This window comes from Vulpes vulpes, chromosome 10, assembly GCF_048418805.1.
Source record: "Vulpes vulpes isolate BD-2025 chromosome 10, VulVul3, whole genome shotgun sequence".
NCBI classification, from domain to species: Eukaryota; Metazoa; Chordata; class Mammalia; order Carnivora; family Canidae; genus Vulpes; species Vulpes vulpes.
The window spans coordinates 8,965,773-8,983,891 of record NC_132789.1 but is presented as its reverse complement, the minus strand read 5'-3'; the positions used below and the strand labels follow the sequence as shown (position 1 = coordinate 8,983,891).

The 18,119-nt window shown below is 45.5% G+C and overlaps 1 protein-coding gene and 1 non-coding gene across 13 annotated transcripts in view; both read right to left on the bottom strand.

Annotated features, from left to right (window-relative positions):
* CUX2 (cut like homeobox 2) overlaps positions 1 to 18,119 on the bottom strand; it is a 264,124-nt gene that overhangs the window by 146,101 nt on the left and 99,904 nt on the right. The gene's annotated exons all lie outside the window — the stretch shown is intronic.
* On the bottom strand, positions 4,797 to 4,900 carry LOC112935261 (small nucleolar RNA U13). Its single transcript, XR_003238141.1, has one exon. It is a non-coding gene; the product is annotated as a small nucleolar RNA U13 (small nucleolar RNA).

Sequence of the window (18,119 nt, the reverse complement as noted above, 5' to 3'; positions counted from 1 at the left end):
ACATGATGAAGAACCAGGGGGAGGGGTCATACCATAAGAAGTCCTCAAGCCAAACCAGGGAATCTGAACTTCAGCTTCGGGGAAATTGGGAGCTGTGGAAGTAAAAGGCCTCAAGTTTTAGTAGAGTTGAGGGAATGCAGGCCTGTGGGGACAGAAGACGGTGGTTCTCTTGCTGCCAAACCACCTGTCATCTTACTGGCTCCTTAAGTCCTGGCAGAGAGAGAAGCTGAGGGAAGGCAAGAGATGGAGAGAGATAGAGGCAGGGAGAACAGCAAAGAAGCTGAGTGTGGGCTTCTCTGTGGCAGCGCTTGCTTTCCTGCTCTCTGCCAGCCTGTCTGGGAGACTGGCAGGGCCCCCAGCCCACTTTCAACTACCCCAGGCAAGGTTGCCGAATAATTCTCACTGCCTCCAAACGGCGCTCCACGTGGCAGCCAAGAGCATGCTGCCAAGAGGCAAGTGGCCAAGATTCCCTTCCAACAGAGACATCCCCTTGCCAATCAGAACTCGGCCTGCACACATCTAGTAAAATCAGACTGTTTGCTGTCAGCCAAGCAGATGACACGATCAGGACTTCTTGACCCTGCCCACTGCCTGCCCCCATCCCTAAAAACCTACTAGCAAGGAGAAAAGTCCATACCCCAAAGACCCAAGCACCTGCCCCCTTCACATTTAATCTCCAGGATCCGTCTGCTACAATCACAGCCTCTGGAGTCAAAATGTACAAGTTCAAAGCCCGGCCCCTCCCAATTGAGCAGCTATGCAACCTGCGGCAAATCACCTTACCTCTCTGAGCTCCATTTGTGTCCACACAATGGGGTTCCTAATAGTTCCTGCCTCACAGAGTTGTTAGGTGGATTACATGAAATCATATATGAAAAGTGCTTTCCCAACAGCTGGCATTTAGTCCATGCTCAATCAATGTTCACTTGGGGGTAGCTCCAAGATACTTCATCTATCTGGAACTCAGCTAACAATCTCAGCTATCTAGAATGGGGCTACCAACCACAGGATTTGCAGAAAAGGCCTCCAAGCAGTTAAAACAAATGGCAGAGCCAACACATGGCAGGTCTCATCATGAAAACTACTTCATATAATACTAGTAATATCATGGTCCTATAATTAATATAATAGTAATACAGTACTCAGTAACCACTACTACAAAGCTTTGGGCATGGCAATTTAAATACATCTTATCATTTAACCAGTGGTGTGCTGGTAAATGCTTAACAATCAGTTCTCTGAAAGAAAAGGTGGAGTTCCAATGTATACCATTTCTGTGGTATAAACTCTCCCCACCATGGTCACCTTCTAGCTTCCACTGTGATGTCACAGTACACCTGGGGATGGAAAGGAAGCTAACAGCCCTTTCTTGTCAGCCAGCTCTGATCACCACTGCAATGAACTTACTCCACGTCCCTGTAAGATCAGTGCTATCTTAGCTCCACTTTCTAGACCAGGATAGCAAGGCTCAGGGACAGAGATTCCATCACCTGAGACTGCACAGTGAGCAAGCTGCAGCAGCACTAGGATCTGAATCCAGGTCTGTGTGGATTTCAAAGTTCCTGCTCTCTACACTTGGCCCAGTCCCCAGCCCTCGTTAGCACAACAATACTGATTCTTTGGTAAAGACAGGTGGTAGTGTGTATTCTCCCTCCCAAACCCGTGCCCACTTATGTTCAAACTAGAGGCCACTTTCCTGGACAGGTCTCTCTGGTCTGGTTCTGCAGACCCTCCTGCTGTCCCACCTGCCACGCCACAACCCTCCTCCCCAGCCATAACTTCCCCACCCCAGAGACTCAGACATCTTTATAAGAGTTTTGAAAAGTCATCTATATCTCATCAGGATTTCAGCTGATAAAAGAGGATTGGGAAAAAGAAATCATATCATATATATATCGTGAGCTAGATACCACTGATGTGCTTTTAATGCTTCCATAGAGTTAGCAAGCCTATAATAAGAGACTGAAAAAGGGAGGGACAAGGAATCACAAAATATCACTTTAGTTTCATTTTACTTTTAGTAAGTGAAGCTGGGCACCTTTCTAGTGGGGGCAGTTCTCTCAAACCATTGTGTGGAAATGTCAGATTCTACTTACTGGACCAGTGGTGTGTCTGGGCCAAAGGGTGGAAGCTAGCCTGTTTCCTAATGAAACAGTTGATAGGCCCACATGCCCCATGTCCTCACCTCCACAAACAGTCCCTCAAGACATAGGGGCCATGTCTGCAGCATCTGCATATCCTCTCCACTTCTCAAATTTTAATGTGCACAAGAATCACCCAAGATCTTGTGGAAATGCAGATTCTGACTCCAGAGGTCCAGTGTGGGGCCAAGTCTCTGCATTTCTAAACAGGCATTCAGGTGATGGCAATGCCACCAGTCCATGGTGGACCACACTGTAAGTAGCTAAAGTCTAAATCCCAAACACTCAATCCCTAAGTTGCTTATGGGCCCCCTAACATTTCTGTGTCTCAAGGTTTTATAAATCCCTGAAGCAATTCTAGCTTGACTCCTAATCACAAACACCTCAGAGTTAGCCCCAATCCCTGTGGGTCTCTCACAGTCACTTTCTGTGACTGCCTCATCTTGTACTCACTCCTACTCAACAAATACCAAGTGCCCACTCAAGACCAGGCCTATGCTGGTGCTAGGAATACGGAAAGACCCAATCCCTGCCAGATGGTCTCCTTTATTTGTCAGGAAAACGCCTTAGTCTGTGAGCTCTGTTTCCAGGTAGTAATAACAGCAGACACTTAGGTAGTACTTAGCATGTGTGAGGGACTGTTCCAAGCACTTTATAAACATTAATTCTTTTAGTGCAGTAGGTCCAGTGATTAACTTCATTTTACAGGAGAGGACTGAGGTCCATTGAAATGAAGTCACCTACCTGCTAAAAATTATGCAACCTTGAGAATGAAACTATTTAAACCCCCACAGGGAAAGGAAGTTATATATTTGTGACAAAAATATATTCTTGAGTAGTATCATGAATTTGACCGTGGCAGGCAAGTGGGTAGGCAGTTAGTTATACCTGACTGGGACAGTGAAACATGAAGGGAGAAGGCTTATATAATTCAGGATTCTTGGTTGTAAGCAGCAGAATCCCAACTCAAAGTAGCTTAAGCATAAAAGGGAAACTGTTGTTCACATATCTGAACAACGCAGGAGTAGCTTCAGGCATGGCTAGATCCGACAGCTCAAACAAGATTGGCAGGGTTTGACTTCTCTCTCTTGGCTCTGTTTCCCTCTGAGCTGTCCTCCTTTTCTCTCACCATGGTTGGCTTCCCTAGTAATTTGGGGAACATAGCTGCTGGCAGCCCCAGGGTCACATTCTTCCAGAGGAAAAAGGACTTTCCTCCCCGTCATGTTCATATATAAGCCACAGGGAAGTTTTATTGGAACACATTCACATCCATGCAATGTACATATTGTCCATGGTTGCTTTCCTGTTACAATGACAGAGAGGAGTAGTTGGAACAGAAACCATGTGGCCCATAATAAAGCGTAAATGTTTACTATCTGCCCATTTCCAGAAAAACCTATTTTAGGCTGCAATAACAACAACAACGCTTAGCTAACAAACTGAGTACACAGTATATACCAGATACAGTTCTAGGCATTTGTTCGTTTCCTAAAACAATGCATTGAGGTGGGAAAACTAAAACCTGAAGAGGTTAGGAGTAGTCAAGCTCAAGGTCAGGCAGCCAGTAAGCAGGAAAGCTGGGTTTTGAATTCAACAGCATGACCCCAAATCTCATACTCTTAACAGCTCTGCTAATCGAACAAGGGTCTTCTGGAAGCTTCAGTAAGTAGGTTTTTCTAAATCAGGGTGTGATTTTCCAACGACTAGTTCAAGAAACACATACACACACATACACACACAGAGGGATGTGTATTTTCTCAAGTATAAATGCTAAAACAAATGGTGAATCCCACACAGCGCTCCCACTGCTTGTGAGCTATTTAGCGCTGCCCCATCAGTGCTCTTATGGAAAGAACTGTCCCAAGGAACCACTGGGGTTTCCCAGTGGGCAGAATGGCCTGAATCCCCAGGAGCTGGCTGAGACTTCGTGTCCCAGAAGTAGGGGCTTTAATAACACTTGAGTCCAACATGAGCGGCAGCCTTTGCTCACTGAGGGCTCCAGGTGGGAACTCCAGAGATAAACCCACCTATTTTGAGATGGGGTCTCACCAGGTCCCACCACAGAATTCTGAGGAGCCCATGGACCTCTGATATTTCTCAGTAATTTATAAAGCCCTGCCCAGGAAGCTTCTGGCATAGCCCCAAGGAATGAGTCTCCTCTCCTGCCCTCAGAGGGTCATCGGGAGGCTTTGGACTGTGGGGATGGAGACCTTTACTGACAGTGGAGGGAAGCATGGCTTGCAAAGTCTTGGGTTCAAATTCTGGTGTTGAACTTAGCAGCTGTGGGACACTGAGCTACAGCTACAGAAGTGTTTCCTCTTTCTGAGCCTCACTTTAACTTTCTGTAAAATGGGTGCAATGGTAACATCCCCTGCCCTCAGATGCCAGCCCACTGACGGGTATCTGTGACTTTAAGAGATAACTTACACCAAGCATTTGGCACAGCATTTGAACAGGTTTTGCAGTCAGACTGGCTTACTTTCAAACCTTATCTATACTACACTGTTGTGTAACCACTACTTTGCTGGGCCTCAGTTTCCTGATCTGTATAATGGAATCAATGTAGAACTTGCCTTTTGGGGTTGCTGTAAGGATTAACTCAGCTTATGGGTGGTTAGGACTGATATAGTAAAATGCTTAGCACTTACTTATTTATATCAGATGGGTAATGTGCCGAGGTTATAACAAGATCTGAGGGAGGCACATATTACACAAATGCAAGAACACCCAATCATCACACTTATGAACTACAAAAGGATCAGTTTTAGCTTTCAAGGTCTACCTTCAACCAAGGTATGCAAGAAATGATTGTCTTAACAATACAATGTACCTTTACTTTCTGAGCTAAGGGTAATGTGAACTAGCCTCTGGGAAGCCTGTCCCAGTCCCTGGGGAGGTGATCCAGTGCCCCAGGGCCCTGATGATGGGGGAGCCAGCCCTGCAAAAACCCTAGCTCCTCCACACAGCTCTCTGCTACTGAGGTTTGGGGCCAGGTCCCTAGAGCAGACATCCTTCTAATGGTTTTCTTGGATCAGTGCCCCCAGGGCTGTGCTAAGATAACTGATAGGGGGGCCTTCAGTGCTCTGCTAAGGGCCTCAGAGCCAGGGAAAGGTGGTCTGCCCGGTCCCTAGATGGGGCCAAGTCGTCTAGGGGCCCGGCCCAGGTCTCTTATGTCTAGCCCACTGGACTCTGAGTGCCAATGGCACATCCTCTGTAGACATGATAATCCATCTGGGAGGCCATCTCAGATCTCCCATGGCCAAGAGGGAACCCTGTACTCCTGCTTGCTCCCTACTCTTTCTCCCAGCATCTTCCCCATCTCAAGAAAAGGTGGTACACATCCATCCAGATGCTCAGGCCAGGAGCCTGGAAGGCATTTCCAATTCACTCCATTCTGTCACATTACATCATCCATCAGTGAGCCCCATCAGCTCCACGTTTAGTGAAGCCCAAACTGCTCACCACCCCTAACCAGCCTCCTCCTGGCTACCTGCTTACCTTCATAATGCTGTTTCAGAGTGATCCCCCAAAATGCTGTCAGATGGCATTACTTCTCTTTGTACCCTGTTGTCAGTTCTTTGGGTACTAAGTCAAAAACCCAGAGCCCCTATGTAGCTAAGGAGGCCTATATAGCCAGCTGTAGCCTTGTTCTCCCCCTGCACCTCCAACCCTCAATGGCTCTGGTTACACAAGCTCTGAGATCTGCAGCAACCCTCCCTGAAACAAGCCACACACTCGTGCACATGCAGACACACACACACAAACCCAGACACGCAGATATTCACAGAGGTAAAGAAGCACACACCCAGACACAGAGATAAAAACACATGCACGCAGACATATCCCACACTACCCAGACACTGAATCACACCTCACACCAAGACACACACACCTCTTTCCTTATATCTCATGATCCATTTAATAACTCCCTTCTCCTGATACTCTACCATTGGACATTGTAGATTTGCTTTGTAGGATCACAATTTGTGATTCTTTTATCCTATTAGTTTAAGTGCTTCTCACTGGACTCCCCAGACCCCCTCTGAGACTGTTTATGCTAGAGAGACCATTTTTCTTTTGTTTACACACTCAGCATACAGTAGGCACTTTATAAGTATTGAAGGAAGGAGTAATCCCCTAATCTCTTTTCTATTTTTTTTAAGATTTTATTTGTTTATTCATGAGACACACAGAGAGAGAGAGAGACAGAGACACAGGCAGAGGGAGAAGCATACTCCATGAAGGAAGCCTGATGTGGGACTTGATCCTGGGGCTCCAGGATCACTCCCTGAGCTAAAGGCAGATACTCAACTGCTGAGCCACCCAGGCGGTCCCTCTCTTCTATTTTAATAAGGGGGCTGCACTTGTATGCTTGTCTATAGGCTCAAGTGTCCTGGAAAAACAGACAAATGTGGAGCAGCCAAAAGGGGGCTAGAATTTCGGGAGACTTACCATTCACTCTATGCACATGTTTGATGTCTCAACTTAAAACATTATACGTATACTGTTTATAGAATAATGTATCTTTGAAAATTAATACTTTAAAATAGGATACTCCGGCAGTTCTCCAAGCTGGCCCAGCATCCTGGCTGGAAAGGCCAGGCTAGGGTCCCAGGTGGGTGTTGTCAATGTTTTTTCTGGTAGGAGTAAAAGGTCCAGACCTGTATGGCTCTCCCAGGCCTAAGGGGAAGGAGCTGGGGTGGAGGCCTCACGTGGGTCCCATTTCCTGTGCCCTCTATCTTCATGGCCAGCCTGTGTGCCAATGAAGGAAACTAAGTTTGTCCAGGGTCAGCTCTGAGAATCGAGGGCATAAGGACAGAGACTGCAGTTTGACAATTTTTCCTAGACTCTTCACAGGAATGAATGTGGAAGAGATTGGCCTATAATCACAAAGTTTGTCCTCATACCGTTTCTTTTAAATAGTTATAGGGGATTCCTGGGTGGCTCAGCAGTTTAGCGCCTGTCTTTGGCCCAGGGCGTGATCCTGGAGTCCTGGAGTCCTGGGATCAAGTCACGCATCGGCTCCCAGCATGAAGCCTGCTTCTCCCTCTGCCTGTGTCTCTGCCTCTCTCTTTCTCTCTCTCTCTCATAGATAGATAGATTGATTGATTGATAGATAGAAAGTTACATATAACACATATAGCCCTGTTCAATATCATTATCTCACAATATTTCCCTTACCCTGAAGGATTGACAAATTTCTTGTAATGAGATTATGGGTCTCCCAGACCTCAGTCTTGCCACATCATCGTGTGAGTGCTCCAGGCTTTTAAAGTGGCTCTTCCCTCCCAAAGTCTAGTTCTCTGCTCAATGCCAAGCTGACTTTTCACCTTGCCCAATCACATGACAACTATCTCCAAGTGTATGATCTTCTTAGAGAAGACAGAGGTTTATAAAAGAAGAAGGATCAGGAGGAAGGAGTAGGGGAGGAAGAAGAGGAGGAGGAGAAGAAGAAGAACACTGCTGAGTCCTTCCTATTTGTAGGGTGGAGAGAACAGAGGATTGTCTCTGATCCTCTGTTTTCACCTGAGAGAATGAAACACTGTTTTCCTATTAACCTGTTCCACTGATGTTTGTCTGTCTAGCCTCTTTTCTTTGAACCTCCTTGATTGTGTCTCTTTGGAATCATGTTGATCCTTGGCACACCTCTACAGGGATTTGGTCTTTTGACGGTCCCATCTGCCTGACTGATTTCTGGACAATCTCAGGTTGAGACAATGTGGTACCTTACCCCCCTGCCCCAGTCTCCCACAGTGTCTGCACGGACAGCCAGTGAATATTTCCCTTCAAATGCACCTCCTGGAATATCTGTTAGTTGTTACCTGTTACTAAAGCCACAAATTACTACCCCTGAGTAGCCCTTTCATCCTCTCCAGCTCCCTTCACCAGCTAAAAATGACTTAAAGGGTAGAGATGGCAAATATATAGCATTTAAGTGGCCACGGCCACCTTGCATGCCAGTGGCAGACATTACTAATGGATTGCCCACTCCTACCCTGCAATCCAATTACTGATGAATTCAGTCATCTGGATCTCTACAGTAGAGCTTGAATCGAATCAACTGCTGCCCATCCTCCATCATCCACCATTCCTTGCTCAGCTCAGACACCTAAACAAACCTTGAATCTGACCTTCTAGCTTCCCCCTCTGCCTCCTTTCTCCAAGTGACTTAAAAAAAAAAAAAAAAGCTTTGACTTTTTAAACATAACCAGATCCTGGTGCCTCCCTACTGAAAATCCTCCCATGGTTTCCCATTGCAATTAGAATAGGATAACAACTCTCTCCTATGCTCAAGTCCTGAATGACCTGGCCTTATTGGTATCTACTGTCAGCTTCTTCCAGCTGGAATGTGAATTCCTTTTGGGGAGGGATTTTAGCTGTCCAGCTTGAGGCAGTGACCCTAGTGCCTAGAGCAGTGCCTAGCACATCAAATGTTTATAGACAATGGGACTCTTTTGCTGATCCAGAATGTGGTCTAAGAATCCTTCTCCATGTGACATTCCAGGAAGCTACTGCTGAATCGTCAAAGTTCGCATGCAAGATGCAACCTATATTCAAAGCTTATCTGGGCAAGTCTACCCAACTGCAATTATTTGGGAATTTGGCAATGTATAAATAAATCATGTCCAGCCCTCCTGACCAGCTTAGTTGTTTTCATTATACATACAGGGAAATTTAATCCTTTATTCTTTGTAGTGGAAAATGGTATGGTGAGGCTAAGTTTTGGGCCCAACAGGGCTGCTGATGGGATCCCTCAGCTTGGGTGTCTGATGATAGGCACCTTGCCAAGTCTGTGAGGAACTTCATCTGTGTTAAGACCAATGCATCAGTGAGGCTGTACTGTAGAGAAAGATGCTCAGGTAAGTCAGGCCATGTGCTGCTACCTCCTTAGGATATTATCCTTCACAATTGGTTGAGTCACCATGATGGCTGCAAACAGGTTCTCAAAAATCTAACCTTTTGGAAGATGGAGCCCCTGGGTGGCTCAGCCCCTGGGTGCCTTCGGCTCAGGTCATGATCCTGGAGTCCCAGGACTGAGACCTATGTCAGGCTCCCTGCTTAGCGAGAAATCTGATTGTTCCCCCACCCCTCACCTTGCTTGTACTCTTTCTCTCTCTTTCTCTCAAATAAATAAATAAAACTTCTGGAAGGCACAGGAGTCCCAGAACTAGAGGAACCATTAGGAAGCAGAGGAAAAACATTCCAAAACAGGGAGCCATGATTGGGGTGAGTTCTGGTTTCCCTGCCCAGGGACATTGTGGAGCAAAAGGTGAACATTTCTGGTATTTCTGCCAGGTTTCTTGGGGAACGGGGATGCTGGCAGGAGGAAAAGTGGATGGAGGGAGAGAAGAGTAATTAGTGCTATTAATTACATCTCAACCACAGCCTGCGTTTCTGCCCCGGGATTAAAGAAACATTCATTTGGAACGACTATTAAGGTCTTAAATTCAATGCTTCACAAATCAAGGCAGTGGAATGAAAATTCTTTCTCTGTAGGGACCAGGAGGCAGAGAGTAGAGAATTTTCTATCCAGGTTGCTGCAGCCCAGCTGGAAAAGCCCAGGCTTGTGAGCCAGGGTGGAAGACGGTTCGCTTGTTATTGTTGTTGGCGGGGCTTTTTTTTTCCCCCCTAAAGCTGCTTCAGGCGGGGACGTGTTCCAAATGTATAATCTAATATGCTATAAAAGTCTCTAATGTGATTATACTTTTATATCATATTAGAGAAAATGAATACTAATTCAATACCAAACGCTAATTCGGTAGAACCCCAAATTGCTGAGAAGCTGCAAAATATTTACTGGGCTGAACTCTCCATGGCTGATGCCTGAGAGTCATGCTGGTTTTAGGAGTTGCTACATCCACTTTGTGAGTTGGGCAGTCAGAGATGCTGGGGTCTGCTGGAGTCTGCTATCTCCCCTATGTTGGACAGATGCTGGAGTGGTTCCCCCAGGGAACATACATTCTGCCCCCTTAAGGGGGCACTTCTTGATGCTCAGAAGAATTTTTCAAAACATAAAGAATGCAATCCATTTGGATTTTTAAATTAAGCATGTTGTTCGACAGGACAGCATTGGCAGATGGGAGACAGGCTGCCTCTAAATCCGAGTCAAGGTTGGGAACAGCTTCTCAGAAGGAAGACTGCCAAGAATTGTGTCCGATGAACTTACATTAATGGCCAACATTTACTGGGCATTACCTATGGGGCAGGCACTGTTAAACGCTTTCCTTCCATTCATTCATTCAACCCTCAAGAGGGCCCTATGTAATTGTAACCTTTTTTATGCCCATTTGACAGAGGAAGAAAATGGGGGTTCAGAGAGATGAAGTGACTGGTCTAAGATCTAAGAGTGGGGATGCCAGCCAGGCTCTCTGGCTCCAGAGCTGCATTCTTCATTACTCACTCTATTGCTTCTAGGTAAGGAGTCAAGCCACCTGAACAGACAATTACACTTTACCTGCATTATCTCAATGCTACTCTCCCAGCAACTCTTGGATTGACTGATTATTAATCCCAGGTGAGAAAACTGAGGTTCATAAAAGTGACCTAACTTGCTCAATGTCACAAACTATGAAGGAAGCATCGGAGCCTGGACTCAAACTCAAGGCTGGCAAGGTCCAAAGCCAGGGACCACTTTACTACACACCTTCCAAATTCCCACAACCAAGGCTATAATCCTCAAAAGATTCCCCCTACCTTTCTCTACCCAAAGGGCTGTTCAACAGCCCCTCTCACACCAGTCTCTCTATATCCCGAATGCTGGGGGATGTGGGATATAGGATCCCACTTCTGACCTGGGAGTCCATGAAGGACAGCTGGGGTCAGTATCCAAAACAACTCTCATTCCTTGAAATCTCTTTTGTGGGATGCCAGGCTCCGCGTTGCTCTCACACCTCCATCTCTTGGGTACACTGTCCCATTTTATTATCAAACATCACCCACATTTCCCCATCCTGGCCAGCCACATCCAGAAATGCAGGGCCAGAATTACGACGTGTCGGCTCACCTTCATAAATAATATTTTGCAATTTCCTCGTCCGGGGGCATGGATAAATTATTCTTCTGCGCCAAGGTTACAATGATCAAAAAGGTGGCCTGGCTGGCCTTCCTCAAGAGTAGGGATAAAAAGGAGGCTCTGATTACATCGAGGCGCCAGGCGGGGGGGCGGGGGGGGGCGGGCGGCGGGAAGCCCCAGGTCCTGGGCTTCTGCTTTGTGGCTGCACAACAATCAGATATCTGAAAATGCATGAACTCTGATTTTAAGGTCCTGCTGGAGAAGGAATTGACATGACAAGCAATCTGACTTTCACATCATTCATAGGGGTTGACAGAAAGCCTTCTGATTAGAGCACAGTTAGCACTGTTTCCTTGTTCTCTTCCCTGAGAACCCCCATCCACCCTGCCACACACACATACATACATGCGTGCGCACTCTCGCTCTCTACACAGTGTTATGGACTGAATTGTGTCCTCCAAAATTCCTATGTTGGAGTCTTCACCCTCACTACTTCAGAATGTGATCTTAGTTGGATATTTGGAGACAGGGTCTTTACAGAGGCAATCAAGTTAAAATGAGGTCTCTATTCCAATATGACTGGTGTCCTTATAAAAGGGGGGAAATCTGGACATTAGACATGCATAGAAGGAGAACTGCCAAGGAGAGAGCCCTCAGAAGAACCCACTGCTGCTGACACTTTGATCTCAAACTCCAGAACTGCAAGAAAATAAATTTTTGTTATTGAAGCCACTTGGTCTGTGGTGCTGAGTGGCCTAAGCAAGTGAGTGCAGTGAGACATATTGGAAAAAATCCAGAACCAACGTACCAAGTGGATCCCAATGGAAGACAGTCATTGATATATCTGAGGCTAATTTGTGTTCTTAATTATATACCTGCTTATGGTCTCTCTGTTCCTACTAGAATAGAAGCTTCATGAGGGCAGGAGTGTCTGTCCACTATATCCCCAGAAGCTAGAACAGTGCCTGGATGGATGAATTTACTGAACAGGTGAGTGAGTGAATAAATGAACAAATGCCAGAAAGAATGAGTTTTGCTTTCACACACTGCAATTTGGAAGAATGCATCCTTCTACCTGGAAGGATGGCAGGCAGAGATACCTCTTAAAACAGAATTCAGCAGCCCACCCCAGCAAGAATATCCCTATACCTTGGGCTGCTTCATGGGATGCAGAGAATAAAAAGCAAAAGAGGGTTTTGTCCCCAGCTCTGACAAGCTGCCTACCGCCCACTCTTCCACTGCCATTTCTTTAGGTGCTTAGTAAATATTAAATGAAAAAAATGAAACAAATGGCAATAGAAAGCCCAATTCTTGATAACCACTTAGAAATGGCCAATGAGAGAGCCAGGCAAGATCCATGAGCACCTGATGACGAGAGCAGGCCTGGCCAGCCTTCTGTGACATCTCAGCCAACTAAGAGATCTCCCTGCCCTCCGAGGGAAGGCTTATAATACTAGACCCTGGCCAGCCTTCTGTGACATCTCAGCCAACTAAGAGATCTCCCTGCCCTCTGAGGGAAGGCCTATAATACCAGACCCGTCTCTGGCTGGCCGTCAGCATTGAGGGCTTGTGACAGCACAGCCTACCCTTCCCCACACACATTTATGACAGCCCCCCACCCAGTCTTAGCAAGATAGCACTAGGCTACAGCTTCCCCCTCTGCCGCCTGCTCTCCATGCATCCAGTAGGCGCCCAATTCTCACTGCCCTCCCAAATCCGGACGAAACTGCGAATTCTCCCTGTCAGTGCTGTATATCACTTTGAGATATATACCATATTAGCAGAAAGAACTGAATTATATTGCATTCATGATGCAATTAAACACTTCACTAGGAATCAATGTAAAACTGATGAGGCCTGAAAGTAGTGCATATGGCTTAGAACATTATAAAACATTACCTTCACTCAAATCCTTTTCAGTAGCAATTTAAATCTTCTTACAGTTACTGCTGCCAATGGTAAACCATCTACTGATTCATAACAGTGCATGGTAACGAATGAATTTTTTTAAAAATTTATTCAACTACTAAATTACCCATGAAACCGGAATAGCTGACAGGAGTAATCTGAATTATTATTAGCTCTGCAAGTATTCTGCATTAGCCAATTTAAAACCACGGTTCTCAGGCAGGAACCAGTTAGTACAGCCAGAGTGTTAAATGACTGCAATAGTTCTTCATTTTACTGCTGCTTACATTTAAAGGTCAAGAGATAAAAATTACATATGACTCCAAACATAGGAAGGGTGTTTATCTTTTTCTACGAATTGGGTCAGTTGTAAACTTCAAAAAACAAAAACATCTGAGATGCAATTGTACAAACTCAAAAAGGCCTTTGGAATATCAGAAATCAGAAGGTTGAGGCTGAGGGTGTTTCTTCTCCCTTCTCTATCACCGAAAAAAAAAAAAAAGATGACATGCCCCTACTTCTTTGTGGTCCTGAAACTTGCTCCCCCTCTCCAAAGTCTAGTCCCTGTTTTTCCTCTCTGATCTCCACATGCCCCCAAGCTTCTCTCAGTGCTTGGGCAGCTCTGGAAGGATTTCAAAACCACAGAGAAAGAAGTCACAGGAATGGAAGCTCCCTCTCCACCAGGAAGTCACTTGGTCCTGCCGTCTACCTCCCACCTGGAGTGGTAGTAAAACTGCATATTCCAGGGCCCAACTCCTCTAACTGCCTCCCTGTCGACACCCACCGCCTGTTGGTCTCCCCCCCACCCCCACTTCAAAAGCCCAAGGGAAAAACCAAAGCAGAAGTAAGAAGCGACTTTCTTCAGGAGTCCAATATTATCAATGCGTGACCAAACAAGGACCATGAAGCACAAACCCTGCTTCTTTCCATGGCTGAGGCCAGTTGGGCACATGAGTTTTGAACTCTGCAGAAAGAAGAGAAGAGCTGGGCAAATTCAAGGCATGGTTCTTCTTCTTCTTCTTCTTCTTCTTCTTCTTCTTCTTCTTCTTTTTAATTTCCTTTCTTTGGGGGCTTGGGGCAAGTTTTTTCCCCTTTAGTCATCAAGTGACTACACGCTCATTAGAAAAAAATTCAAATGACAAAGAAGCACACAAAGAAGAAAGTTTGACAGCCTGGTCTTTCCACTCTGACTTGGTTGTCAGTCCTGATTTAGCACCTACTATGTGCCAGAGTGCTGGAAATAGAGATGTGAACAAAACCACTGGGACACAGTGGGGCCCACCCTCCTGGGCTTTTCTCTACATGTGAACAAACATGTACATTCATAGGCAGAATGTTTCTCAAAAATGGGATCCTATTCTACCACCTTCTTTATTCAACTAATAAAGCATCCTGAAAAAAAAAATAAAATAAAGCATCCTGACATCTTTAATTGAAAGGCTACAATTCCACTATGTGTGTGGACCACATACCTACACAGACCTGCATGGATGTTTTTTCGCTAAGATGAATCATCTTACAAATGAACACTGTTCAAGCTACAAGTAAGGGTGGGCCCAGCCTTATGCCAAAAGGGATCTTTTCAAGCTGTCTGGGCATTTTAAGCGTGAGGGGATCTGGGCAGTGGGGACTTTCCTGTGGAAAAATCTTTTCAATAGGCAAAGAAAGCATCTGTGCCTCCCTCCCCCAGCCTGCCCCAATGATCTTTTGTGCATGATCTGATTTCCATCCATTTGTGTGACTTTAAAATATGGGCTTTTGCAAGCTTGTGAGCAGCAACAACTTGCAGGCCAGCGAATCTCCCTTGGTGAGGGCAACAGCAACTGTTCCATATCCCCTAGGCTGCCAGGAGGCCCTGTTAAACCAGTACGTCTAAGTGGGAGTGATTTTGCCCCCTGGGGGACATCTGGTAATGTCTGGAGACATTTTTGGCCATCTCACTTTGAGGAGTGGGAAGTGTGAGTTATTGGCATTTAGTGGAGGGAGACCAGGGATGCTACTAAACAATCAACAATGCTTGGGATGGCCTCTCACAACAAAAGATTATCCAACCCAAAATGCCAATAGTGTCAAGTTCAACCTTGCTTTAGTCAAAGTCTGGGGAAGTCTAGAGTGGTATGGTTGAAAGACTGGGTTTTGGACAGATGGACCCAGTTCAGCCATTTGCTAGCTGTGTGACCTTGGACAAATGTATTAACCTCCCTGAATCTCAGTACTGTTAATGTCTTTAACTACTTATTAACAGTATCTACATAGGATTATCAGGAGGATTTCACGAGATAATTTGTGTCAAGTATGCATCATTTATTATCACGTATCATCAGTAGTAGCAGCAGTAATGAAAGCAGTAATATTTTTATTATGGTAAAATATGCGTAACATAAAATTTACTATTTCAACCATTTTTAAGTGCATAGTTGAATGGCATTAGTTGTGCACCCATCACCACCAGTCACCTCTAGGACTTTTTATCTTGCAACACTAAAATCGTGTACCCATAAAACACTAACTCCCCAGTCCCTGGCAACCACCATTTTACTTTCTGCCTCTGTGAACTTGACTACTCTGGGTATCAATCATACAGTATGTTATAGCAGAATCATACAGTACCTGTCCTTTTATGACTGGCTTATTTCACTTAGCTTAAGGCCTTAAAGATCCATATTACAGCATATGTCACAACTGCTTTCCTTTTGAAAGCTGAATAATATTCCATTGTATGAAAAGACCACAATTGTTTATCCACTTATCTGTTAATGGACACTTGGGTGGCTTCTACCTTTTAGCTATTATAAATAATGCTGCTGTGAATGTGGGTGTAGAAGTATCTGTTCAAATCCCTGCTTTCAATTCTTTTGGATATATACCCAGAAGGGGAATTGCTGGACTATATGGTAATTCTATTTATAATGTTTGAGGAGCTGCCATACTGTTTTCCACAACAGCTGCACCAAATATACTGGAAGTATTTTTAGGGACAGGCCAAGGGCCAGGTCCTGGATGGAGAATCTCCCCTTACCAGTCAGTTCATGTGTCTGGGGATCTGGACCACACAAAAGTCTTACTTAGCAAGCCCTGTGGGATAGATCACCTTCCTGGACATGTCTACCCGAGTCTTTTCCACCTTTGGCTGCAGTATCTCAGGGGTCTGCTCTAGGCCAGCAGCTGTAGCCTTCCCCTCCTCTGCCAGGTGATCCTCACAACAGCTTTGCAAGCACTCAGCTCCAAGGGCGCACATCATCCATTTTTATCAAACCTGGTTCTATGTGATCTAGCAGTTGGAGCCCCCAGGCTCTAAGACCTGGATCCTGGAGACTCTCCCTCCAGGAGAATGAGAGGGCTTCGGGCTTCTGTTTAGCCCCTCACTCCACATCTGGTGTATCAGGGAGGAGGGGGCTTCCCTGGGAAGAGAGTGCACTCTCTGGACACTTTTTGGGGACAGAGACAGTGAGAATGGATCATGGGGACATAAATCTCAGCCGTTTCTGTGCTGGTCTCATCTGGCCACCCTCCTAGGGGAGCAGAATGCCAGTCTGGGAATCAGACAGATCTGGGTTCAAATTCCAGCTCTGTGAGCACCTATAAAATGGTTGTTACACCTGAGCACTCTGTAGATAATATCCTATAGTTCAACTCATTTATAATTATCATATCAGCCTTGGGACATCAGAGTTATTATCAACCTCCATTTTACAAAAGAGGAAACTGAGGCTCAGGGGACTGAAGCAATTCTATCAAAGTTGCACAGAACTTAGTGGTGGAACTGGGATTCAATCCCAGGAGATCTCAGTCAAAACTCTGACCATTGGGCAGCCCCGGTGGCTCACCGGTTTAGCGCCACCTTCAGCCCAGGGCATGATCCTGGAGACCAGGGATCGAGTCCCACGTCGGGCTCCCTGCATGGAGCCTGCTTCTCCCTCTGCCTGTGTCTCTGCCTCTGTGTGTGTGTGTGTCTCTCATGAATAAATAAATAAAATCTTTAAAAAAACCCACAAAACTCTGACCATTATACTAGACTGCCATGTAGCACTGGACTTGTTACTGACCCTGATTCTGTTTATTTTTTATGTAAAATGGGATAAAGAGATAATTAAGCACTACACATTGCCCACCCCACACCCGAAAGCTATTCCAACCCCTTTCTCCCTTATCATGTGGATTTGTTTGCTAGGGCTGCCACAACAAAGTACCACAGTCTGTGTAGCTTTAAATAACAGAAAATTATTTCCTCACAATTCTGGAGGATGGAAGTTTTAGATCAAGGTGTTGGCAGGTTGGCTTCTTCTGAGGCCTCTCTCTTTGGCTTGTTGATAGCTGTCTTTCCTCATATGGTCTTTCCTCTGAACATGTACGTCTTGTCCTAATCGCCTCTTCTTACAAGGACACCAGTCATACTGGATTAGGGTTCACCCCAATGACCTTATTTTAACAGAACTACCTTTCAAGGTAAAGGTAATTACCCATCTCCAAATATAGTCACATTCTGAAGTACTAGGGGTTAGGACTCCAACCTATGAATTTTGAGGGGATATAATTCAACCATCATACCACCTTCTACTAGGATGGAAAAGCTACAAGGTCTAATTTCCCAGCCTCTCGTGCAGCTATGTGTGGCCAGAGAGAGTCCTGGACAATGAGATGAAGATTAGATGTCCCGGAGAGGGCTTCACTCCCTGGCCTAAAAGGTAAAGTCCTTACTGGAAGAAAACCTTTTGTCCTCTGTTCCTTTGGCCTTACCTTTTTCTCCTTCTTGGCCTGCAAACATGAGACCGGAAGGAGAAGCCACCATCTTGCAGCTATAAAGATGGAGGCCAAGATGGCAGAATGGAAAGACAGAGGGTCACCTATCTGTAAACTTTGTCATTTGAGAAAAACAAACTCTCAAGCTGTCCTGTGGTTCATGAGTGGATAAAGAGCTGTTGTACTCAGGCAATGGAATGTTGTTCAGTGTTAAAGAGAAATAAGCTATCAAGGCATGTAAAGACACGGAGGAACCTAAATGGGATATTATCAAGTAAAAGAAGCCAATCTGAAAAGCCTGCATACTGTACAGTGCC